This window comes from Halichoerus grypus, chromosome 9, assembly GCF_964656455.1.
Source record: "Halichoerus grypus chromosome 9, mHalGry1.hap1.1, whole genome shotgun sequence".
Lineage (NCBI taxonomy): Eukaryota > Metazoa > Chordata > Mammalia > Carnivora > Phocidae > Halichoerus > Halichoerus grypus.
The window spans coordinates 114255731-114281730 of record NC_135720.1 but is presented as its reverse complement, the minus strand read 5'-3'; the positions used below and the strand labels follow the sequence as shown (position 1 = coordinate 114281730).

The window sequence follows — 26000 nt, the reverse complement described above, 5'->3', positions numbered from 1 at the left end:
GTCTATTAAAAAAAACCATTTTGTAATAGATAGTTAATAGTAAAAGGATGGAAAAAGATGTACCTTGTAAACAGTAATAAAAAGAAAGCTATAGGGGCACCTGGGTGGCTCAGTCATTGGGCGTCTGCCTTCGGCTCAGATCATGGTCCCAGAGTCCTGGAATCGAGCCCTGCATTGGGCTCCCTGCTCCACGGGAAGCCTGCTTCTCCCTCTCCCACTCCCCCTGCTTGTGTTCCCTCTCTCGCTGTGTCTCTCTCTGTCAAATAAATAAATAAAATCTTAAAAAAAAAAGAAAAGAAAGCTATAGTGGCTCTTTTAGTAACAGGCAAGGTGGATTTCAGAGTAAGGAAAATTAACAGGGATAAAGAGGGACATTTAATACTGATTAAAAAAATGGTCAATTCACCAAGAAGACATAAGACTCCTAAATGTTAAGCACCCAACAACAAAGCTTCAAAATACATAAAGCAAAAACTAACAGAACTGAACCAAAAAATAGAGAAAATCTACAAGTATGGGTGAAGATTTCAATAATTCTCTCAGCCTTTGATAGAAAAAGTATACAGATCCATAAGGATATAGAACTGAACAACACCACCAACAAACTGGATCTAAATAACATTTTTAGGACCCACCTATCAACAGCCAAATATGCATTCTTTTCAAGGGCACATAGAACATTCACCAGTATAGACCATATCCTGGGTCATAAAACAAATGTTAACAAATTTTAAAAGTTGAAGTCATACAAAGAATGTTCTCCAACCATAATGAAATTAAATTAAAGTCAATAACAAAAAGGTAACTGGTAATTTCCAAACACTGGAAATAAAACAACACACTTATAAATAATCTACAAGTCAAAGAAAAAGTCTCAAGAACATCCGAAAGGAACAAAAATAAAATTACAAGTCAAAATTTGTGACATGTAGCTAAAGTAGGGCTTATAGGGAAATTCATAGCTTTAAAATGTTTACATTAAAAGAAAGGTCTCAAAACATCAATCCAAGTTCCATCTTGAGAAACTATAAGACTGGAGGTGGGGGTGGGGGAGGGCAAAATAAACCCAAAGCAAGCAGAAGAAAGGAATTAAGAGCAGAAAGCCATGAAATTGAAAATAAAAAAAGCAATAGGAAAAAATTAATAAAATAAAAGATGATTATTTGAAAAGATCAATAGAATCGATAAACCACTAGTCAAATTGACAAAGAACAAAGAGAAGACACAAATTATCAATATTAGTAATGAAAGATGTATGTCACTACAGACTCTGACATTAGAAGGATAATGAGAGAATACTCTTACCAATTCTACACACATTACATTCAACAGGGTAGATGAAATGACTGACTCCTTGAAAGACACAACTACCAAAACTCACTCAAGAAGAAACAGATCAGAGGAAGAGGAAGGGGAAGAGGAAGAAGAAGAAGAAGAAAAGGAGGAGGAGGAAGAAGAAGAGGAGGAGGGAGAAGAGGGGGAGGAGAAAGGAGAAGAAGAAGGAACAGATTATCCAAAGAGTATCTATTTTAAAAAATTGAATTTGTAAATTCAATTCAATGATTACAAAAAAGAAATCTCCCAGCCCAAATAGCTTCACTGGCAAATTTAACCAAGCATTTAAAGAAGAAATAACACCTATCTCTTCCAGAATATAGAAAGGGGAACACTTCCCAACCTATTTCATGAGGCCAGCATTACCTTGATACCAAAGCCAGATATAGGTAGTAAAGGAAAAGAAAACCAGAGGCCAATATCCCTCAAGAACACAGATTTTAAAAAATCCTCAGCAAAATATTTGCAAATAGAATCAGCAATAAATAGAGTGAATAATATACCATGACTAAGTGAGGTTTATCCCAGGAATGCAAGGCTGGTTCAGTATTTGAGAATCAATCAATATAATCCACCATATTAATAGACTCAAGAAGAAAAATCACATGACCATATTAATTGAAGCAGAAAAAATCATTTGACAAACTTCAACATCAATCCATAGTAAAAAGCTCTCGGCAAATTAGGAATAGAAGGGAACGTTCTTAATCTGATAAGGGATATCTACAAAAACTCACAATTAACATCATACCTAATAATGAAGAACAAAATGCTTTTTCCAAAATCAGCAGCAAGGCAAGGGTGTCTACTCCCATCACTCTTATTCAACATCATGCAGGAAGTCCTAGCCCACGCAATGAAGCAAAAAAAAGAGATAAGAGGTATACAGATTGGAAAGGAGGAAATAAGATGGTCCCCATTTGCAGACAACTGGATTGTTTTTGTAGAAAATATGGAATCTACCCAAAAAGCTCCTAGAACTTACAAATGAGTTGAGTAAGGTTGCAGAATATAAGGTCAATACGCAAAAATTAATTATATTTACATATACTAGCAATGAACACTTGGAGACCAAAATTTTAGAAAACAATATCATTTACAATAGTTCCCTAAAATAAAACACTCAGGTATTAATATAACAAAACATGTGCAGCATCTGTACACTGAAAACTACAAATGCCGATGAAAGAAAGCAAAGAAGACCTAAATAAATGGAGTGACATACCATGTTCATGAATTGGAGGACTCGATATAGTTTAACGTCAATTCTCTCCTATCATAACCCTAGTAAGATTTTTTGGTAGATACATGCAAGCTGATTCTAAAATTTATATAGAAAGACAATGAAACTAAAATAGCCAAAACAATTTTGAAAAAAGAAAAAGTTGGATGAATCACACCACCCAATTTTAAAACTTAATAAAGCTGCAATAATAAAGGAAAGGTGGTATTAACAAGGGATAAACAACTAGGGAAATGGAACAGAATGGAGAGCTCAGAAATAGACCCACATAAATATGGTCAATTGATTTTGATAAAAGTACAAAGGCAATTCAATGGAGAAAAGGTAGCCTTTTCAACAAGTAGTGTTGGAACAAGTGGAGATATATATATATATATACACATACATATATATATACACACACACACATATACATATATATAATATATACCTCAACCTAAACCTCACAATTTATACAAAAATTAACTCCAAGTGAATCATAAATCTATATGTTAAGTGTGAAACTATAAGACTTTTAGAAGGAAACATAGGAGAAAATCTTCACAACCTAAAGTCAGAGTTCTTAGATATGACACCAAGAGCACAATCCATAATGAAAACAATAGATAAAATGGACTTCATCAAAATTAAACATTTTTGTGCTCTGTGAAAGATGCTGTTAAGAGAACAAAAAGGCAAGCTACAGACTGGGAAGAAAATATTTATAAATCACCTGCATCTCGAATATATAAAGAACTCTCAAAACTCAACAGTAAACAACAGCAACAACAACAAAATAAGTTTTAAAATGAGCAAAAGACTTTAATAGTTCACCAAAGAGGATATATGAATGGCAAATATGCACATGAAAAGATGCTCAACATCATCAGTCATTAGAGAAAAGCAAATTAAAATCACAATGAGATATCACTGCACACCGAAAGAACAACTAGAATTAAAAATATTTGATGCGGATGAGGATCTGGAGCAACTGGAATTCTCCTACATTGCTGGTGGGAATACAAATTATACAGCCACTCTGGAAAACAGATTAGCAGTTTCTCATAAAGTTAAATATACACGTATCAAAGGACCCAGCAGTCCCACTCCTGAGTATTAATTCTAGAGAAATGAAAACTCACAGGCACACACACACAGACTGTAGATGAATGTTTACAGCAGCTATATTCCTAATCATCGAAAATTGGGAACAACCCAAATACCCATCAATAAGCGAAGGGATAAACAATCTGTGGTGCATCCATTCAATGAAATACTACTCAGTACCGAAAAGGGACTGAGATAAATCCCAAAGGCATTATGCCAAGTGACAGAGTAAGGTCCATCTGCATAACATTCTGGAAAAGGCAAAACTGTAACAACGGAGAAGAGATCAATGGTTGCCAGGGTTTAGGGGTGGAGGGTAGGATGATTGCACAGGGGAGTTCTGGGGGCTGATGGAATTGTTCAGTATACCGATTGTGGTGGTGATCACAGGAATCTATACATGTGTTAAAAACTCATAGAACCGTACACAATCCCCTCCCAAAAAAAGCCCAGTTTACTGTACTTTAATTTTAAAAAATCTTTTTTTCTTAATTTGACCATGTTATTCTGCTGCTGAAAATCTTTAAAGCCTTCCCAGTGGGCTCCAGCAAGAGCCAGACTCCTCACCAGGCAGGGCCTCGGCTCCTACCCGCCAGCCTCATTTCCCATCAGCAACGCTGCCTTCTACACATGAGCCTTTCTTTTCTCAGTTCTTTGAAAGTGCAGGCTCTCTCCCGCCTCAGGGCCTTTGCCTACGCTGCGTGTCCTTCCCTGAAGCTTCCTTCTGCCTGTCTGCAGCCAAGGGTGAATTGCGGGAAGGGAGTGCGTGAGGAGGCGCCCTCGAACCTCCCTCCCCGCGTGTCCCCCGCCTACCCTGCCACCCCTCCCCTGCTCCAACTGCCCCTGAACTTGCCATAGTCCCCAAGGACCAGGAAGTTAAAGGTGCAGATTGTAAAGTAAACCTCAGAACACACCCCTCGCTGGCGGTCTTCATATTTGGGCACCTCAGAAACACGGGGGAGCGGGGAGAGTGGCTGCCGAATGCAGATGCGGGTAGTATGGGAGGTGGGGCCCCAGCGGCCAGCGCGGTCCCGCCCCCCCCCCCCCCCCCCGGCCCGCCCTCGGCGCAGCTAGCTGCGTGGGAAGCTGGGAAGCGCGAGGCAGAGCCCCTCTTTACAGGCAATCGTGAACCTTTTCATTGTACTTTAAAAGGAAAACGGAAAACAAGGCTGATTTCTCTCCGCCTGATTCCTGGGGCTCAGGAGAGCACGGGAAACCGCAGGCTCCAGGTCTGGGGACCTGGGACCCTGGAACCTGGGCCGCGGGCGCCCGACAGAAGGACGGAAGGTCAGGGTTAGGAGGCTGAGGACCCGCAGGGACACGTTCCCCCAAGGTGGCACCTCCTCATTCTGCCTGCCCATCACCCCCTCCGCAGCCTTAAAGAGCCATTCACCACCCCTGCAGGATCTCCCACTGTGGCAGAAACACACACACACACACACACACACACACACACACACACACACCTCCCTCTCATCCACCGGGAGGCGGCGCCTTCCTCCCAGCCCCACTCAAGACTTCAGACCCCAGGGTGCAAGGATGCCCTGGGTGGGTAATGAACAGGAGGGAAAGACCTCAGTGGAAGATTCTCCCCAGACCATAGCTTGCTTCCCCAAGGCCCCAGAAGGTTCCTGGAAGGGGCAGAGGGACCAGTCATCCAAAGAGAGTCAAGGCACTGAGGGATAGGAAATGTGCTCGGTGGGAGGCTTGAGCTGGCCAGAGCTCTGAGGAAGACAGACCATCCTGGACTCAACCCTGGGTCTGTGCTTCTAGTTGGTTCTACCCTCAAAACATAGCCAGCCCTTCTCTTACCTCCGTTGTCCCTACCCTGGTTCAGGACACCATCACCTCCTACCTGGACAGCTCAAGTAGCCTCCTCACTGGTCCCTGGCATCTTCGCTTGCCCTCTATACTCAGTTTCCCCTCAGAAACCACAGAAACCCTGGTAAAACCTTGTCCCATCCTGTCACTCTCCTGCTCAGAGCCCTCTCCTGCCCCCCATTTCTTCCCAGTGAAACAGTGCACACAAGGCCTGTGTCCTCACGCATCCCTGACCTCATCCCGCCCCCCCACTCTCCCCTCAAGCACCACACTTCCACGTACGCAGCCTCTGCTGCTCAAACAGACCAAACTTGGGGCGCCTGGGTGGCTCGGTCGTTAAGCGTCTGCCTTCCACTCAGGTCATGATCCCAGGGTCCTGGGATCGAGCCCCGCATCGGGCTCCCTGCTCAGCGGGAAGCCTGCTTCTCCCTCTCCCACTCCCCCTGTTTGTGTTCCCTCTCTCGCTGTGTCTCTCTCTCTGTCAAATAAATAAATAAATAAATAAATAAATAAATAAATAAATCTTTAAAAAAAAACAACAGACCAATCTTGCTCCCACCTCAGGGCCTTGGCACTGGCTCTACGCTCTGCCCACATGCTCTTCCCCAGATACCCACGTGCTCCCTTGCTTGCTTCAGGGCTCTGCTCAGATGTCATTTTCTCAGAGAGGCCCTCCATAACAGCCCCATATGAGAAGCAGCACCCCCTCTCCTGCTACCACACACTCAATGTCCCCCTCTCTGTCCACCATGCTGACCCGCATCTAAGCCTTGGCTTAACATCAGCTCCCTGAGGACAGGATCTTTGCTGACGTCCCTGTGTGTCCCCACATATAGTAGATGCGCGATCCATATCTGTTAGAAGAATATGGGATCCCAGGTCAGGATTCCTCCCCCACCCCCCATATCTTGGCTCCCTCTTCCCTTCCTCCCCCTCAAGCTCCACCCACCAGCCACCAAAGAGGGCCACTGGGTGTGGAATAGTGTGGGGAGGGAGCAAGAGCCTGAGCCACTGCCCCCCGACATGAGCCTGGGATTCAAGCTGAGCATCGGGCCCTTGTCCCCCAGAATCATGCTCCTCATCTCCTCAGCAGTGCGCCTCACCCTTTCCTGGGCCCCCTCCACCTCTCCCCAGCTGCTCCTCTCCCCTGGGGGCTGCCCGACACACTGTGGGGAGACGAGCAGAATTGTCAGGACACCTGCTGCCATGCCAGGGGCTCAGCATGGTCTCCCGATACTCCACCAGGCCTCACCATACTCCCTGTGCCCATTTTAGAGGTGAGGAAACTGAGGCCCAAGAGGCTAAGTGACTTGCCCCAGAACATGCAGAGAGTGAGATTCCTACCCATGATGCCGGACGTGGGGACCTCTTTTCCTGAAGCCACACATCCAAGTTCCAATCAGCCTACAGCACTTCCGTGCCCTGTAAGTCAGGAGCCGCCTGGTGACTATTATTCCCCATTCAGCCCTCCTCCTCCCTACCCCCAGGCAGGAGGCCCCGCCATCAGCACAGGAATCATGGTTACCTGCGAGGGAGAGGGAAGGAACTGTTGCCTGTTGGGTTCCCGCCGCGGGCTGGTTATCGCGCCGAGCGTTTTACACGTATCACCTCTGCGAGCCTCACCTTGACCCCATTACACAGATGAGTGGACTGAGGCCAGAGAGGTTAAGTAACATGTCCCACAGTGCGGCAGAAAGGGGCTTCCGGACTGGCCCCAGTATCCCGAGATGGTCTGCTAAGTCCCTGAGGCTTTCCTGTCCTTCCTCCCAAAATCTCCAGTGGCCCCTGCCCGGGGAAGCTGTCCCTGCCAGCCCCCCACGGGCAGGAGAGAGTGAGCAGAGGCCAGCCAGGCCCTGCCGAGAGAGGGCAGCGGGGGCAGGCGCCGTGTTTATTAATTTTCTGCCTCGGTGGGTCGGCAGCCCCAGCCGGAGCCCGCAGACTTACCATCCAGTCTATTAAATAATTCTATCTGGGAAGAACCTGGCATTCGAAGGACCGTGCTGATGGGCCTCTAAAATTTAATTGCTCCGCTAAACGAGATCAGAAGCGGGGAGGTGAGCAGGGTGAGCCCAGATGAAAGGACGGCTGGGTTTCAGGAGGTGAGGGGGACACAGCAAACACATTTCTGTCCGCCCCTGTCGGCCTGGCATCGCACACCTCCCGGACCGACCACGGGAGTTGGAGGGGTGCGCCCAGACCTGAGCCCCGCTAAATCTCCTGTCACCTGGCAGAGCGTCAGCTCCCTGGTGGTCTGGCATCCTGCCCCTTCTTCCGCACCCCACAGGCTCCTCCAAGCCAGTCACACCAGTCTAGACACCTTTCCCGAAAGTTCTCTGCCCTTCCTAGCCTTTGCTTGTGCAGGCCCATCCCTTCAGGTGAGGTCCTCCCTGCACCAAGCAAACTACCCCCACCTGTCAAAAGCCTTCCTAGGGTCACCTGGGGGGCTCAGCTGGTTAAGCGTCTGCCTCTTGGTTTTGGCTCAGGTCATGATCTCAGGGTCATGAGAACGGGCCCCATGTTGGGCTCTGTGCTCAGCGTAGAGTTGGCTTGAGATTCTTTCCCTCTACCTCCCCCAGCTTGCACCCACGCACTCTCTCTCTCTCAAATAAGTAAATAAATAAAATTAAAAAAGAAAACAAACTCTCCCAAACCCCCCAGACAGAGCCAGGGGCCCCATCCTCTGTGGAGTGGGACCCCTGCAAGGCAGGATGGAGTTGCCCCCGGGGTGTGAGCAAAGCCGAGCCGCTTGTCTGCTGCGGCCACTGGCTGACACTGTGACTGGATGATAGGTTGCTATTTTAAAAGCTCTTTTTCCAATTTTCTCCCTTCCTGCACTTCTCCTTCCATCTTTCTCTCAGCTAAGTAGGTAGCCAGCTCTGGGCCTCACTCCCCTGGAAAGTAGGGTCTAAATGAGGGCCAGAAACAGGGCCCCTCCTTTGTGCCCCCTTGCCCTGGTGTCTTCCTGTCACATCACTGAGATCCAGAACCTTCTGCCTTCCAGCTGGCTTTCCCCCAGAGCAAGTTATAGGTCTTCCCACACGCCAGAACTCCTGCTGCCCCCTGCTCCCCCCCATACCAAGCCTTCAATGTCTACGTAGCCACTCTTCCCCCCCTACTTTCCCATTGCAAACCCCTCTCTCCATTTCCCCATTCAAGGCTCCAAGCTTCTGTGCTTAAAAATGAAGTCCCCCATTTCTCGGGAAATCATCTCTGAAAAGCATGCCCAGCTCCAAAGCTCTGAGCTCCTTGATGACACACACATTTGTTGAGTACCTACTGTGTGCCAGGCACAGTGCTAGGAGTAAGGGACACAGCAGTGAACAAGGCAGATGAGGTCCCTGCCCCGTGGAGCTGACATCCTAGTGTGAAGAAGCAAAATACTCCGTGAAACAAGTAAGTAAATAAGACATGACATGTGTTACGAAGAAAAGAAAACCCAATGACAGAACGGGGGGGGAGGGCAGGGGAAGCTACACTGGATGAGGTGGTCAGGGGAGGCAGTCTGGGAAGGTGACACCTGAGGTGAGACCTGAGACTGAGAAGCAACCCGCTGTGCAAAGGTTTGCAGGAAGGAACTTCCAGGTAAAGGACCTATAGTAAGTGCAAAGGTCCTGAGGTAGGAGTGTGCTTGGATGGGGTTGGAGAAGCAGACCAAAGACCAGGGTTGCTGAAAGGTAGGGAGAGAAGGAATGAGTGATAAGAGATGAGGTTGGCATTTTGATCCCCAAACCTTCACTCAATCAAGGCCATGTCTGGGGGCCATTTGGAGAGGGGACCTTGAGTCTTGCTGGTCAGGCTAAATGGACTCTTTCTACGTCAAGGTCAGAGTCTGTAGGGCAGACACACATGATAGAAATGAAGCCAATAAGCATCTATGTGACCCAAAAAAATTGCCTTAAAGCCTGGCAGGCCCCAGAAGGGAATTCTGGAAGAGAAGACAGTTCAGGGCCCAGGATAGCCACAGCCTCTGGGCCTCTTTGTCAGATTACAGAACAGAGCAGGATCAAGAATGGAGACCAGCTCGCATGTGCCGGTCCCTCTGTTCCCAATGGAAGACACCACCATCTTTGTGTATTTTTCTCCTACCTGTGACCTCTTCACCCTCAGTATTCCTGCTCACCCATGGCCCCCTGCATCAGACCTGCACACAACCTCTGAAGGTGATTGAGCTCACCCCTCACCACCACAGCCTCTCCTCCAGTCCTCCCTCCTAGGGAAGAACCAGCCAGAATGTTGCGGCTGCCCCTTGTTTATCCCCGCACCCACAGTGCACAGATCAAGCTCCTCTCTCGCCACTGGTCCTGCTCACCGAGCCTGTGATCTGTGTATCTGGAGAGGCAGGGGCTGTGAATCTGAATCCCGAGCCCCTCACCCCAACTTGCTTGGAAAGGGCACGGGGGTGGCAGCCTAGGTCCCTTTGCTATAGTGACATTCCAGCGTTTTCAACAGAACTCCTTTCTTGAACAAAATTGAAGTAGAATTACAATGGGCAAAACAGAGAAAAGTCGTATTTTGCTGGTATAAGTGTACTTGATAGGCTCACACGTATGCCATATTGTTATTGTAATAAGAGAGAACAATTATAACAAGATTAGATAAGATGAGAACAAGGTTGCTTTGTTGCCTATAAAATAAAACAAAGGGCTTATGAATGACGGTTTCTGTCCTTGCTTCCAACTTGTTTCACATTTTGTTTGTGTTGTACGCAGTTTATTCGTGCAGATAAGTAATTGCAAGTTAAAAGAGGCTTGTTTCCTCTATTATCCCTCCTTGCAATACTCTTCAATTAAACACAGATGCAGGACAATTTTCAGCCCCAGGTCCACTCAAAGCAAACCTTCTGGTGATTTCGAATGGGTTACAAGTTGTGTAACCTAATTGCCAGCCTCTATTTTTAAATACTGTTTTATCGTAAAGAACGATACCGGAAATGAACTTGAGTCAAACATTTGTGGGTTCTGCAGTGCCTCCAGAGGACCCAAAGGGGTCCACGCAGACATGATTTGGAAGTGTAGCTTCGCAGCCACATCTCACAATCCCTCCACCTGGGGCCCTGGGCCCTGCCCCCAAACCCAGTTCATTCCCTGTTTCCCAAAGACTAACACAAGCTCAGAGTCGAGAAAGACCCCAAGGCTATGTAGTACAAAGCCCATCTTCTGCAGGAATTCCTCCATAGCCCCCCAACAGCTACTCCTCCAGCCTCTGCTTGAATGCCCGAAGTGATGGAGAGCTCACCACCTTCTGAGGCTGCCTGGCCTGGTCCATTATAGGGCAGCTCTACTTGTTAAACATGGCTTCCTCTTTGAGCCTCTTTCCTTATCTATAGGTTGGACATAATAATATTCATCAAACCAGGCTGCTGTGAAGACCAAATAAGATGACACAGAACTGACAGATACGAAATGTGCAACAATGCTTGTGATCTTCTCTGCCCCCAGAGCACCCCGTTTTAGAGGAACAAGGTTATGCCTGGGGGGGTAAGTACATGGTGTGGAATGTGCTTTGCCCAGTGGGCAGGGGTGGGGTGGGGTGGGGCATGTGCATCCCCCCTGGGAGATCTCTAAGGGAGGTTTGCCTGGAAAGGTTGAAAAGAGCACTGTGCGCCCCCCACCCGAGCTTCACCAACTCCACCCCTGCCCCAGCCCCTCCCCTCCCTGTCCTTGGAGCCTCATCTGTCTTCCCTTCTGTCACCAGAGCTGGAGGCTTGTCCCGGAGTCAAGGGGATTAAATCCCAGGGCCAGGCCTGCCCCCCGCTAAGGAGCTGGCACTTCATTACCCGCCTGCCCAGCTGTCTGCGGCCATCGATCGGCCCTGGCCTGAGTGACCTCTGATTGATGGGCAGCATGTTATTTACTGGAATCCGCCCGAGCCAGCTGGGAAGAGGGGAGAGGGGCCTGGGCAGAGCCTCTGCGTTCCTGAGGCAGAAAGAATCAGCCACCAGCAAGCCCCGCAGTGGGAGGGAACGGAGAGCAGGCGGCTGGGAATACTCCCCTGGGAGTCGGGGCCCCGGGCCCAGCACAGCAGGGCAATCTTGGCTGAGGTCTCTGGCCTTCCCTGTCCCTGGGCCTCAGCGTCCTCTATAAAAGGATCAGGTGCTGCCGACAAGGCTCACAAACGTAGCAGCCCTCAGGGCAGCAGGTAATGAGGATAAAGGAAAGGGGCGAGTCGGGGCTGGCACCCTGTCCAAAGGGGGCAACTTGCTCCCTCCGTCTTGCCCCATGCCTTTTCTCCCCCCCTTGTCTCTGACTTAACTGTAGCTGGAGAAGCTTCTTTGCCCTCTGCAGGTAAGCTCTGGCCCGCCTCTTCTCTCCTCCTTCCTGCCATGGGCCTTCTTTCCACACCAGTCCCTGTGCCAGGCAGCTGGAAACTGCAAGAAAGTTCTGCTTCTTGGAGGAGATTATATTTGAGAAGGGCTTTGACGGAGCAGAGGACCTGGGGACATGGGACAGGATTGCTGAGGGTCATCACCCCTGCCCCCGTGGCTCGGCCCCAGCCCCTTGGGAAGGTCAGCCTGGTGACATGATCTCATGCCTGCCCCGGCTGGACCAGAGCAAGCACCTGACTGGGGGCAACTAAGCACATTATAGTGACAGAGGCTGCCTTGACCTATGTGGCTTGTGCTGGAGTCTGCTCAGGATCTCGACCACAATGCAGTAGACCAGGCAGTTATCAGGGCAGGAGGGGAGAAGTACGAGGAGAGGCCACGATGGGCCCTGTGGAAACGAACCCACACAACAGCCCAGCACGTTCTATGAGGAATGGGGGAGCAGGCAGCTGCCTGCTGGCTCAAGGAAAGGGGACCATGCAGAGGCAGGAGTGCCCGGCGAGGACTGGAGACACTCATCAAGTGGGCCTCGGGCTCCAGGCCACATACATCCTTCAATAAACCTTTGATTAAGGTAACTTGAGTGTCTCTGCTCTTTGAAGCCAAAATATCAGAACTAGAACTTGAGCCGGAAGGGCATTCCCAGCCCTGAGCACAGTGTAGGCAAAGATGCAAAGGCAAAGTTATAAGAGGTGTTCCCAGAGTGAGGATGGTGGGTGGTCTGCCCAAGCTAGAACAGAGCACGGTATGCGGGTACAGGGATACACACGCGTGCACAAATGTGTCCCCACCAGGTTTAGAGGTGTATATATATCAAATGGGTTAAGAGGCCAGAAGAGCGGGCTGGGGCCAGATGATGGGGGATGTGCCCAGAGCAGCAGGAAGTCCCTTGAGCAGGGAGATGTGTGTCCTTGACAGAGCTGGCCCAGTGGAGCGGGAAGGGAGGCTAGAGACAGAGATGGCACACGGAGCTAGGATGGGGCAGTGAGTCAGGAGGAGATCTGGCCAAGCTGGGAGGACATTACAGGGGAGAAGCCTGCCACTGGATGTCCTATTTCCAACTCGGCCAACCAAGAGAACTGCAGGGCTCCCGACCCAGGAAGAGAGCTCATCTTGGTTGGATGGAGTTGGGACCCGTGGTTGTAAGGTGAAACCAGACCAGGCAACTGGAATCACTGATCAAGAGCCCAGGAGAGAAGTTGAAAACAATTTCAGAGGCATTGGCAGGGAGGAGACCCTCGGGAGAAGAGTTCTCCAAGAGTAGATATTTGTGCCCATTAGGCCTGGTTGCCCGCTCACCCTCTGAAACCAGTTCCAATTCTGACACCAATTCCAACGTTTGGAATGGGTTTTTCCCCACCCCAAGCGCTCCCTGACAGCAGCTGGGTGTCGAGTTAACTCAATTGGGACACTGTCTACCTGGAGATTCAACCTCCCGCCTCCCAGCTCCCCTCCCTGGAGGTCTGAGGGTGGGACTGAAAATTCCAACCCTCTAATCCCCCCGGGTTGGTTCTCCAGGCAACCAGCCCCCAGGTTTAGGTGTGGTCCCAAAGTTGCCTCCTTAACATAACAGAAGACACTCTGTTGCCTTCCTCCATTAGGAAATTCCAAGAGTTTTAGGAGCTCTGTGCCGGTAATGGGAAGAACACCAGTAAAACTACCCTTCCCAACCTCCCTTGCAGCTGGTGGTGGCCACGTGACCTCCGTGGGCAACTGGGCCGGCCCTCCAAGCTTCTTGTTCTGTTAGAAAAATAAAAAGGTGGCTGTCAGTCAAATATTCCGTGCTTGCGGCAGCAGCTGCGCATGTTCCTGGCAGATCCGGGGGTCAAGGGCGGTCCCTGAGACATAAGACCGCAGGGGGGTGGGGAGTTAGCAAAAGCACTGGAGACGTGGGGGCCCAGCAAGGTGGGTGGGTGCTGACCCCGGCTTGGAGGCGTGGGGGCGGGGGTTGACAGGGTGTCCACGGGCCTCTCTGCCAGGGGTCGGAGGTGATGGGACTGTGCGGGGGACGGCTGGATCTGACCACATAGTGTCCATGATGCACACAGCACCCTGGGAGGGGGGAGTCCATAAAAGCCTGAGCATTTTGATCTGGGGAAAACAGCTCAAATCGTTGGTTTGTAATGACTGGAACTTTCCAAAAGCCAGGCCAGGAAAGTCCTTATAGCAACTGACGGCCTCGAAGACCACACCCCACACGTCCCCCCCCTCCCAGGATCGTGTACTGAACACATACGCGCTCTCTTGCACACATTCCCCTGAACTTCTCCCGTAAAATGCTAGGCAACCCTCTCGCGGGCTGAGAGGTCAGTTATTAAGGCTTGAGCCTGCTACCTACCCCCGCGGTCGACACCCGAAATAAATCTCTCCCTTCTCTCTTCCAAAGCCCCGTCTCTTGAGTTACTGGCTTCATTTACGACAAATGAGTTTATCTGAGTTTGTCCGGCACGGGTGTTGGCAAATGCAGCCAGGAGCTTGCTTTCGATTTCTCCAGACCCCTCGAGATTCCCCAGGCCAGAGCCGTTGGCCCCAGCAGGGCACCTGGGCTCCTCTGTTTCCTTCCTGAGTTAGCGGCTATGATAGATAGATCGGTAACACTCATACCAGCCTCTGTTCTAGTAACCAGGACAATCTGCCAGCCACATTTAGTTGAATTTAAGGTTACCCCCTCCTGGGAGCCCTCCTGACTTACAGCAGTCAGTCCATCTGCCTCCCACATTAGCCTTCACCTGGCTGGGTATCACTGTTTGCTTGTTCCCCACCCCACATCTTTGGGTGTCAGGACCCCTTTACACTCTTAAAAATTATTTAGGACCCCAAAGAGCGTTTGTTTATGGAGGTGTCTCAAATCTTTGGGTGTCTCAAATCTTTGGGTGTCAGGACCCCTTTACACTCTTAAAAATTATTTAGGACCCCAAAGAGCGTTTGTTTATGGAGGTTTATTCAATATTTTGAAATTAAAACGGAGAAAATTGTAAGTATTCATTTATTAACTCATGTGAAGATAAAAATAATAAACTCAGTACATGTTAATATAAGTAATATATTTTTGTGAAAGATGACTGTTTGGGGAAACAAAAGAGAGCAGAATTTTTCACATTTTCACAAATCTCTTTAATAGAAGACAGCTAGATCCTTGTATGTGCTTCTACATTCCATCTCCTGCAATATGCTGTTTTGGTTGAATTAGATAAAGAAAATCCGGGGGGCACCTGGGTGGCTCAGCCGGTTAAGCGTCTGCCTTCAGCTCAGGTCATGAACCTGGGGTCCTGGCATCAAGCCCCCCTGCTCAGCGGGGAGTCTGCTTCTCCCTCTCCCTCTGCCTGCCACTCCCCCTGCTTGCGTGCTCTCTCTGTCAGATAAATAAATAAAATCTTAAAAAAAAAAAAAAAGAAAGAAAGAAAGGAAAAGAAAATCTGGCCTCACCCAGTTAGGGAGCTAGGAAAGGGATAATTCTAGTAGCCTCTTCCATTACTGTGGACATTTTTCTTTGATATTACACCAAACCTCAACATGTCGTAGATTCTTTTTTATTATTATTATTATTTTTTTAATTTAGTAGTCTCCATGCCCAACATGGAACTTGAACTCATGACCCTGAGATCAAGAGTCGCATGCTCTACTGACTGAGCCAGCCAGGTACCCCCACATGTTGTAGATTCTTGAGGGTGAATTGAAGTCTGGAATCTGAAACATTACCAACAAACTTTTCCTATTCTGTTACATTAAAATCCGTTGGTTTATATTACACTTTGAATGGATCTTTTACCAGTGTAAGATTTTGTAATACCATGTACTGGCCATTTGGAAATAAGGTCTTGAAATATTAGGAAGCTGTCAAGCTCCTGGTTGCAGACAAAAGTGGTCCAAAATTCCAAATTTTGCTTGAAAACTCAGATGTTATCATTGGCAATAAATACTAACAGTTGTTTTCCTTGGAGCGACACACTCGCTTGGTTCATTTTCAGGAAAATGTATGTCAAATACCCAAGAAAAATAACGAGTTTGTTTTGTTTTCCAAGTAAAAATGAAAATGGCTGTTCTAGCTTCCAACTCAAACAATCACAGAAGTGTGATTCTTTGAGACAATGACCGTGCTTCAGGATGCTTAATATGTACTTCCCGGGGTGCCTGGGTGGCTCAGTCATTAAGCGTCTGCCTTCGGCTCAAGTCATGATCCCAGGGTCCTGGGATCGAGCCCCGCATCAGGCTCCCTGCTCAGCGGGAAGCCTGCTTCTCCCTCTCCCACTCCCCCTGCTTGTGTTCCTGCTCTTGCTAACTGTCTCTCTGTCAAATAAATAAATAAAATCTTTTAAAAAAAAACGTATATATGTACTTCCCACTTGATCACACGGAAAATGAAAAGGATGTGTACTCAAGGATAGAGATTTAATAAAGTTAATGATTTTTATTGGCAAATCAAGGACTCTTCATGAAACTGGGGATGGAGTTCAGGGCAGACCACCCCCAAATATGCCACTTTGACATATTGATTATCTTGAATGACAGTTACTTGGGAAACAGCCAGGAGAAGAAGGACACTCTGACCCTCCTTTGTCCCCTTGAAAGCAGCAAATAAATCCCCTGTGTGAAAGGTGCCCTCCCTGTACCGGGAGGTGGAGAAACATTCTCATCAGCAGCGGTAGGGAATTTGGGGCCAAGAAGGCTGTATAAACAAAACCTATTACCTCGTCATTAATTTTCTGTCGCAAGCCCCAACTTCTTGGTCTTATCAGTTCTTCACAAATGTATGGTTTCTTGGCCTAAAAAGAATGAAAGCTGCCTGCTTTGGTCACTTCTCTGAATCTCATTTCTTTTTTAGAGAAAGAGAGAGAGAGAGCAGGGTGGGGAAGGGGGGCACGAAGAAGGAGATGGAGAGAGGGAATCTCAAGCACCCTCCCTGCTGAACATGGAGCCCAACACAGGGCTCGATCTCACGACCCTGAGATCACAACCTGAGCTGAAATCAAGAGTCGCACACTTAACCGACTGAGCCACCCAGGCGCCCCTGAGTCTCATATTTCATGAGCTCCCATATATGAAATTAAATTTGTTTTTCTCCTGTTCATCTGTCTTCTGTCAATTTAATTTTTAGACCAGCAGAACAACCTAGAAGAGAAGAAGGGAAAAGTTTTCCTCCCCTTCCTGCAAGAAAAGAAAACCATGGCCACTGTTCATTTAGTACAGTTTGATCTGCTCCCTAGACATTTACTGAGGCTCCAGAATTTCTAAGCACCAGAGCTTGGGTACCATCACTTGCAAATATAGCGCACAATGACAATGGCAAATAGCACCTGAGTATTATTATGAGGCCCCCCCAAAGAGTCTTGGAACCACATCTTGAGAACTGAGCCCCTAAAGGACAGGGATTGTGTAATCTTTTTTTTTTTTTTAAGATTTCATTTTTAAGTCATCTCTACACCCAGTGTGGGGCTTGAACTCACAACCCCGAGATCAAGAGTCACACGCTCCACTGACTGAGCCAGCCACGCACCCCAGGGGCTGTGCAATCTTGTCCCTGGGTCCTTGGCACAGAGACAACGCCCAACAAACATTCACAGAGTTAATAGTCAACACTGCTGAGCACTCCCCAGGAGCTTTCAAGGACGGACTCATTCCCCTCAACTACCTTTGAGGGGGGGTACTTTTACTATCACACCCATTCCCCAGGGCAGGGCACAAGGCACAGAATGGTGCCTCTCTCTACCTCCTCTCTTAAAAAGAGAACCAGCCGACCTCCAGAAATAGGCTGGGAAATGATGACACTCTGTTCCTACTTAGCCCTTCAAATTCTACAAAGTTCCATCAATACCTGGGAACCTCCCAGGGAGCCCTCACCTCCCTACACTGCAGCCAGAGAAACAAGAGACCCCAAATGGTTAAGGGGCTGCCCGGGTCTCAAGTCCTGGACCCCAGAGCTGCCAGATCAGCTGGAGGACCGCCCCAGGGCACGGGCGACAGTGCTCAGCTCGGCCCCGAGTGCCCAGTGGCTACATGGCCCCAGTCCCTCACCCAGAAATGCTTCCCCTCTGGTGGGGCTGTGACCTCCCCTCTCTGGACAGTGGGGTGGGGGTACAGCCTCATTGACCTCCACGTTTCCCTCTGGCCCACCAGTGCTGAGCCCTCCGAGTGGTCGCCAAGCTGTCCAGACCCAGCGTGCAAGCCAATGGCCTCCGGGAGGTGCCTAGCCGGCTGACAGAATCAGTTAACACACAGACACCTCTCTGCTGTTTGCTGAGGCCCCTGGAAGCCCCATGCCCATTTTTCTCCCCCTCCCAGAATCCCAGAAAAGTAAATACCTACCTGGAGACGTTTCAGTGGGTAAACAGCCTAGAGTTTGCTCTTCAAATTGCCACCTGCCCCCACCTCCAAAGGCTGCCCTGAGGGCTGACAGGTTTCTCTGTAATTCGTTGCCCTGGATTCCCCTGTCACCCACTGCCCACCCCCACCCCCATGTTGCAGGCTCTCAGGGCAGGAGGGGCAGGGGGCTCCGGGGTGGTGGGAACGGCCTCCCTGAGGGGAGCTCAGAACTGTGACATTCGCAAGCTCCGAAGGAGTGGGCAGGCCTGAGGGGTGCAGATTGGAAGGGACAGAAGTGACCTGCAGCCATCCAGGACCAAGGACTCTCTGCCAAAGTGTGGCTCACACAGGAGCCAGCCCTGGCCCCCGGGATCTCTGCCTGTTCTTTCGTGGTGTGCCACCAGGGGTCACCTCCCCAAGGCTTCCCAGGTCCCTCTGCCCTGCTCTAAGACCCTCTTCCCTTGTCCCCAACTTTTTGTCATCCTGGCTTCTTCACATCTCTGTCCCTTGCTACCCTCGTATCCACACCGCTCCCTGTTCTTACCTCCTCATCCCCACCCCACCCTAAGGAGCCCCTGTGGCTCTCCCTTTCCCAACCTTGGGTCCCTCCGTGTCAGTCAACAGAATCACTGGCCACTCAGGTCAACATGGCGGCACTGAGTAAGGTCCTGGAGGGCCAGGCCTGAGGCATCCCTGCCCCAGAGAGCCTAGGACACAGACAAGATGTCACACATATCATGTCTCTGCGTCCCATGCATCCTTCTTCCCACTTGACAGGTTCAGAAACCCAGGTGGCTGAGACAAAGGGCCTTGCCCATGGTGACATGGCTGGTGAGTGGCTGAGCTGGACTGGACTCCAGGCCTTTACCCTGACTTGGGGAAGGACCTAGCCGCAGAACCGCAGGACACTTTGGCCTGGAATCCAACCCTTGGAAGTGTCTGTTAACACCTCTGAGCCTCAGTTTCTTCATCTGTAAAATGGAAGCAAGCAATCTTTGCCTCAGGACACATGACATCTGTCACCTACTAGGCATTGAGAGAGCAGTAGCTGTAGGGGCACCTGGGTGACTCAGTCGGTTAAGCGTCCGACTCTTGATTTCAGCTCAGGCCATGATCTCAGGGTCTTGAGATTGAGCCCCGTGTCGGGCTCCAGGCTGGGTGTGGAGCCTGCTTAAGATTCTCTCTCTCGGGGCGCCTGGGTGGCTCAGTCAGTTAAGTGACTGCCTTTGGCTCGGGTCATGATCCCAGGGTCCTGGGATGGAGCCCCAAGTCGGGCTCCCTGCTCAGCGGGGAGTCTGCTTCTCCCTCTGCCCCTCCCCCTGCTTGTGCTTGTGCACTCTCTCTCTCTCAAATAAATAGAATCTTTAAAAAAATAAAAAAGATTCTCTCCCCCTCTGCTCCCAGCCCCCACTCCCCCCCACCCCGGCACACTCTTTCTCTCCAAAAAAAAAAAAAAAAGCAGTTGCTGTAATTGCTACTATTACTGAAGTTATTACTGTTGCCAGTCTAGTGAAAGTCCCAAATCCAAGAGTGACTTTTAAGGGATACTTGTGCCAGATAAACAGCCCCTGGGATGGCCACCTGCTATGACTCGGTTGGCGGAGTGGGGGGAGTGGAATGGTGACAGCTGGGATCAGAAGCCGAAGGCCGAGAGGGCAGCGGGCACAGGAGCCGACAGCTCCGAGTGAGGACAGCCTAAGAAGATTAAGATTTGGTGTGTGAACATGGCCCGGACCTCAGCAAGAGGACAGGAGGCTGGCTGATAACCTGCTGCGGGGCCCGGTAAGGAGAACACGCCTCCAAATCCCCAGGCCCCAGGAGGAGGGCCCTGGAGGCTGAGAGGCTGTCTGGGGACAGAGAGGGCAACATGGAGCCGGCCCACGAGCACAGCTTGGGAGCTGGCCCAGCCCCAAGATGGCTGGTGCTGGGAGCGCCCCACATTTGGAAGGTTTTGCTACAGACTGGAGGGGCCCCTGCCCAGCGTACAGGCAGACGTCAGAGGGTTCACCACTGTGTGGACCAGATGGGTACCTACATCTCCGGGAAGGCACAATGTCCTGTGGTCACCTCAAGCGTGAGCCCCGATGGCCAGGCTTTGTGTTTAGAAACTGCGGCTGTCCCGCTAACACGGAATGTTGGGAGAGTGGGAGGCTGGCTCAGAAGTCTGTGATATTGGCTGGCTCCAGTTTTTACGTGCAGAGAAATACATTTCTATCTTGTTTGAAGCCACTGTTAATTTGGGTCTCTGCTGTGCGACACCAATCTGCAGTTGTCACTAATAGAACCAGCTGCAGCGTCCCCACGGCCTGCTGGGGCGGGAAGGGCAGAGAACAGTCTCTACAGAGGCGTCTCTTTTTATTTGTTTTATGTTTACTCTTGTGTTATGATTTGCTTTTTTGAATAGGTAATACGTGCACATAATACCACATTTAAAAGCGCGAAAGTTTGCCATTAAGAATAGATTTGATTGTAACAGAGACTGTCATTTGACAGTGGCTGAAACCAGGTGGCTGTTTATTTCTCTCTCACCTGAAAAGTCTGGAGCAAGCAATCCAGATCATTTGTGCTCCCTCAAAAGTTCTGGGACCCAGGCTCCCTCCAGCCTACTGCTCCCCCACCCCTGGGTGTGGTGTGTCCCCTTCTCTGTGGTCCAGCCTGGTGGCCATGAGAGATGTGTCCCAGGCAACAGGAAGGAGGCTGGGGCCAAGGACACACCAGCTGTCTTTTAAAGATGGTTTTTAGAAGCAGCTGCATGATGCTTCTACTCACACTCCATAGATAAAAGCTTAATCACATAACCACTCCAAGCTGCCAGAAAGACTGGGGAATGTGGTCTTCTCTGGGCAGCCACGAGCTCAAGGGGAGAATGGATGTTGGTGAACATCAGTCATACAAAAGAGGTACAGTGAAGAGTCTCTGGCAGAGATTCTCTGGGAAGGGGCATGGCATCAGGGAGCTTTCTGGGGTGATGTCATGTTCTATATCTTGATGGAAGTTGGATTACACAGGTGTATCCATTTCTCAGAGCTCTAGAAATGCTCCACTTAAGATCTGTGCATTTCACTTTATGTAAATATCTCCAAACATCCCCACACAAACATAAAATAAAAAATCTGTAAACAAATATTGAACTCTAGTTAATGATGCACACCCCGCGGTGTTTAGGGGTGGATATACTGATGCTTGCAACTACTTTGAAATGTTTTTTTTTTTTAAGTTTTATTTATTTATTTGATAGCTCGAGAGAGCACCTGGGGGTAGGGGCAGAGGGAGAGGGAGAAGCAGACTCCTCACTGAGCAGGCAGCCCGATGCGGGGCTCAGCTCTATCCCAGGACCCTGGGATCATGACCTGAGCCGAAGGCAGACGCTTAACCGACTAAACCACCCAGGTGCCCCACAACTACTTTGAAATGTATCAAAAAATAAGATCAATGGAGACCTGTGAGATAAAGTAAATCTAGCTAAATGGTAATTGTAGAACTTAGGTGGTAGATAGATGGGTATTCTCTATTTCATTCTTTCAATCTTTCTATATGCTTGAAAATTATCATGATAAAATATTGGGGAAAAAAAAGTCCCCCTGTCCCCCTCCCATCCTCAAGCCACCAAATCCTCCTACCAGCTTCTCTTGGATACCAGTGGCAATAGCCTAGACATGTGCAAACATACCATCTACGCAGCAGTCTCTGTCTTATCCATCGCCAGCCTGGTGTGTGTGCCGTTTGTTCCTGGATGGAGAGAAACCCCAGGATCAAAACCCTCCTGGGAGTCGATGTCCCCTGAGCTAGCCCAGGCAATCAAAAATGGTGGCCCCTCTAGAGACTTCCCCTCATCACTTCAAATCCCTGTGGCTTCCTGGCTGCCCACCAGCCCTGCCCCATCCCCCACCTGCTCCCAGGAGTCCCATCAGTTCTAATCCTCTCCCTCCCCCAACCTCTCCTTTGCTATCACCATCTCCCTCTTCTTAGAGCCTTCCTGCCACTACAAGGCCTTGTAAAATCCAGATGATTCCTTCCCAGTACCACCGTTAACCAATCCTGCACCCTCCCCGCCCCCTACTTCAGGATAAATGGGACTGGAAGATATCCTCCTTTGATTTCTCCTGGGTCTCTTGGTCCAGATCTTTCCTTCAGGCTCTTGGCCCCTGAGCTTCCTTGCCAAGCTTTCTAGTCGGTTGTCCTGGTGACCCACTGCACAGAGGAGAGGCTCTGACTGGGGCTCTGGAGAGGATCCTCAGGGAGGTGCCATCTTGGTGAAGTCTTGAAAGGTGACCCGGGTTTCAACAGATAGAGAATGGAATAGCATTCCAGGCTGAGCGGATGGCACAGTAAAGGCCGGAAGCGGGGGAACAGAGAAGTGGGCAGCACTGGTGTGGTGATGCCTACAGGGTTGGGAGGGAGAAACAGAGGGGCAGGAGGCCCCAGAGGGAGGGAGATCAGGGCCTTGAGACCATGCAAGGGAATGGGAGTTTGCTCAAGGACAGAGGGCGGTTTATGGGGGAGGGCGGCCACTCCATCAGAAGTTGAAGAGGACAGAGCCGCCCCCGGGGCCCCAGGGCCCCAGGGCCCCAGGCCCTCAGGAAGTGGTGGGACACCAGGACTGGGAGGAAAAGACACTTTTACTTTTGAATGGCATTGCCAAATTCCCCTCCGTGGAGCCTGTGGCAACTTCAGGCTGCCTCCAGCGAGGCTGGAGAGACCTGCTTTGTTCATGGGGCTTCTGAACAAGGGTCCTCAAGCCCTGGGCCTGGAGACCCAACCAGGTATTGATCTTCCCCTAGCGGGTTTGTAGAGAAGCCTCACTCAAGCTTGGGGTCGCTGAGGGCATTGCTCCAAAGTCCCAGCCCCCCTGCCTCTCCCTTCCTTCCTGTCCTCCTCCTGCCCTCCCCCCTTCCATTACCCTTACCAGGCTCACAGCTCCAGCCTCTGCATTTCTCCCCAGGAAGCCCTGCCTGAACCCCACCCGCGCAGTGAGAACCCCTTCTCTGTGTGCTGTTCTGTGTGGGCTTTGCTCCACCACCGCACCCATCTCTGTGTTTAAGGCAGGGCCCCATGAGCTGTACGTGATTTGGCGTGTGCGAGGCGGGTGCGGGGGGAGAGGTTCTTCCAGCTTCCAGGTGGCCTTCTTTCCTCCAAGGCCCTAAATTCATTGGTAGCTACTCAGCCACCACTGCAGGTTTGCACCGTGCTGGTAAAATGGTCTATCTCTATGCTTCCTTTACAAGAGGACACAGCCAGGACGCCTGGGTGGCTGAGTCGCTTAAGCATTGGTCTTCAGCTCAGGTCAGGATCCCAGGGTCCCAGGATCGAGTCCCGCATCAGGCTCCCTGCTCGGTGGGGAGCCTGCTTCACCCTCTGCCTGCCACTCCCCCTGCTTGTGCTCTCAGTCTCTCTCTGACAAATAAATAAATAAAATCTTTAAAAAATAAAAAAGGAGGACACAGCCTAGGGGCCCCTGCGTGGCTCAGTTGGTTAAGTGTCTGCCTTCAGCTCAGGTCATGATCTTGGGGTCCTGGGATCCTGCTCCCTCTGCCCCTTCCCCTGCTCATGCTCTCTCTCTCTCTCTCTCTCAAATAAGTAAATAAAATCTTAAGAAAAAAAAAATAAAAGGTGGACACAGCTGTCACAAGCAGGGTGTAAAGATTTGGGTGGGACAAGTGGTTGGAGTTCAGTTTCTTGATGCCAGATTGGGGTAGGGTAAATCCAAGAACTTACAACCTACGGATAAGACTGATCTAGACAGACCGACGGCATGTGACTACTCCGTGTTTCCTCATCATGAGGAGAGGTGAAAGACCCAGGGGGCACATCGTGAAAGATAAGACAGAGGGAAGACCCAGGGGAGTCAGAGCTTGGCACTGAGGTTCTGGGCTTGTCTGTTATTGCAGCATAACTGGGCCTATCCTGACAACTGCAGGATCAGATAAGAGAGCAGCCTCCATCTCCCTTTATACAGACAAGGAGAGGTGGTCACAGAGACACAAGACAGCACTTTCAGCCTCATCGCACTCACCAATCAATCATTCAGTGAGTATTTATTGAGCCTGAACTGTGTCAGACATGTTCCAGGAGGCACTGAGAATAAGTAATGAACAAGGGTCGAATGTCCTGCCCTCATGGAACTTATAGTCCAGTGGGGAATCGACAGGCAATGAATAAAAAAGCAACAGATACATAGAATGTTTTTATAGCACTTATGAAGAAAGAAAAAGCAACACCGGAAGATAGAGGCCTGGGGAGTGTGTGCTATTTTAGATGGGGTGGTCAGGGGTGCCTTTCTGAGGAGATGACATGTGAGTAGAGATTAGAAGGAAGTGGAACAGTGAACCACGTGTGTATCAGGGGAGAGAGTTGTCCAGGCAGCAGTGATAGCAGGTGCAAAGGTCCTGAGGTAGAGTCTGCTTAGCACTTAGCTGAAGCTGGGACCAAGACCGAGGTCTCTCTGTCTCACTCTGCAGCAGCTAAGAAGGACAATATTGGACCAGGTCCAAGAGAAGCAAGTCAGGCAGGCTGCCCTGGGAACTCTTCCCTTTGCATTCCCCTAAACCACAGCCCTGGATGCCCCCTGCCAGCCCTGGCTGCCCTCCTTAGGTAACAGGTAGCCACATAAGCTGCTTCATGCCAGGAATCCAGAGCATGCCTTATTTGCAAACGCCATAATGCCTGACTGCCTGGAATGACTCTCCCCAACCTGGATGCTGTGGGCCAGGAACCAGAGAGGGCCAGGTCCTATCCCTGCCCACCCTTAGGCAGCCTCTTTAGTGTCCAGGTGTGGGAGAAAGGAGGAAACCTTATGGGTAAATGCCCCACCCCCAACCCCCAGGAGCAACTGGCTCATGAGGGCCCTGCAGAGGGCTTGGAGCTTGTGGCTATAGGCCCGGTGGAGGGTCACCAGGGGGGAATGCCCCAGGTGCTTCTAAAATGATGCCACTCTGAGGCCAGCTGCCCAGGAAACGTGTACTCCAAGCAGGCCACCCGGGCTAGAGATAAACCATGAGGTTATGAGGCCAGGCTGCCTGGGCCTGAGTCCCAGCTCTGTCCCTCACTAGCTGTCCACCTTGGGCAGGTTAATCACCCTGTAGGAACCTCTCACCTATGAACTGGGGATGGTAATAACAGGGTTAGAGCGGGGCTAAATGAGATAATATGTAGCCCATGACAAGTGCTATGAAAGTGTTTTTTAAGTAAAAAAGAAAGTGCTTAGTAAAGTGTATTTTAAAATCACTCTCTTCCATGTAATTGTATTTAAAATGTTCAGTAAGAAAAGGGTTTGCCCCCTTTAAGAATAATCTGGGAAGAAACTGCTTTTATCAGCACAAAGTCAGTGATTATGAACCAAAGCAAGAGTTGCCAATGGTTTAATTAGTTCCTCTTAGCATTAAAGCCAGGCCCTCAGGTCAGCACAGGTGGGAGTGACGGCCAGCTTGGGGAGAGCCAGCGCGCCCTAGTTTGGGGGCACCAGCTGCCAGTGACCGCCACCTGAGCCTCAGCCAGCGGGCTGACCTGAGCTGGCAGAGCCCAGGGCCTGTGGTCCAGAAGCTCAGCCTGTAGGCATCTGACCCTCAACAGCCAGGGAGGCCCATGGTGAGGGGGACTGTGGGTGCCCAGACCTTGAAGCTGGGTGACAGAATAAAATACAAGTGTATTGAGAGAATGAACAGTCTGGTGATAACAAGAGGAGTACGTCAACAAGCCACCCAAGCCGGGCCTCCATTATCTGTTCAAACTTTCTGGATAGATTTCATCTTTCTTTTTCCAGCTCTTTGATTACTAAAGCACTTTCAGTTTGCCCTTAATAGGAAAAAAGCAGGACTGGAGGTGGGGGGGTGGGGCCTGAGCCTGGTCCTTTCCAGTCTGATGTCCCCACTGGTGGCATCAGTCTTCCTTTGA

General features: G+C 50.0%; 1 long non-coding RNA gene across 1 annotated transcript in view; it reads right to left on the bottom strand.

Moving 5' to 3' along the window:
- Positions 1-26000, bottom strand: part of LOC144378993 (uncharacterized) — a 55912-nt gene that overhangs the window by 12317 nt on the left and 17595 nt on the right. Inside the window, exon 2 of the long non-coding RNA XR_013440958.1 lies at positions 21781-21839. This is a non-coding gene — a long non-coding RNA (uncharacterized LOC144378993). The remainder of the gene's footprint in view (positions 1-21780; positions 21840-26000) is intronic.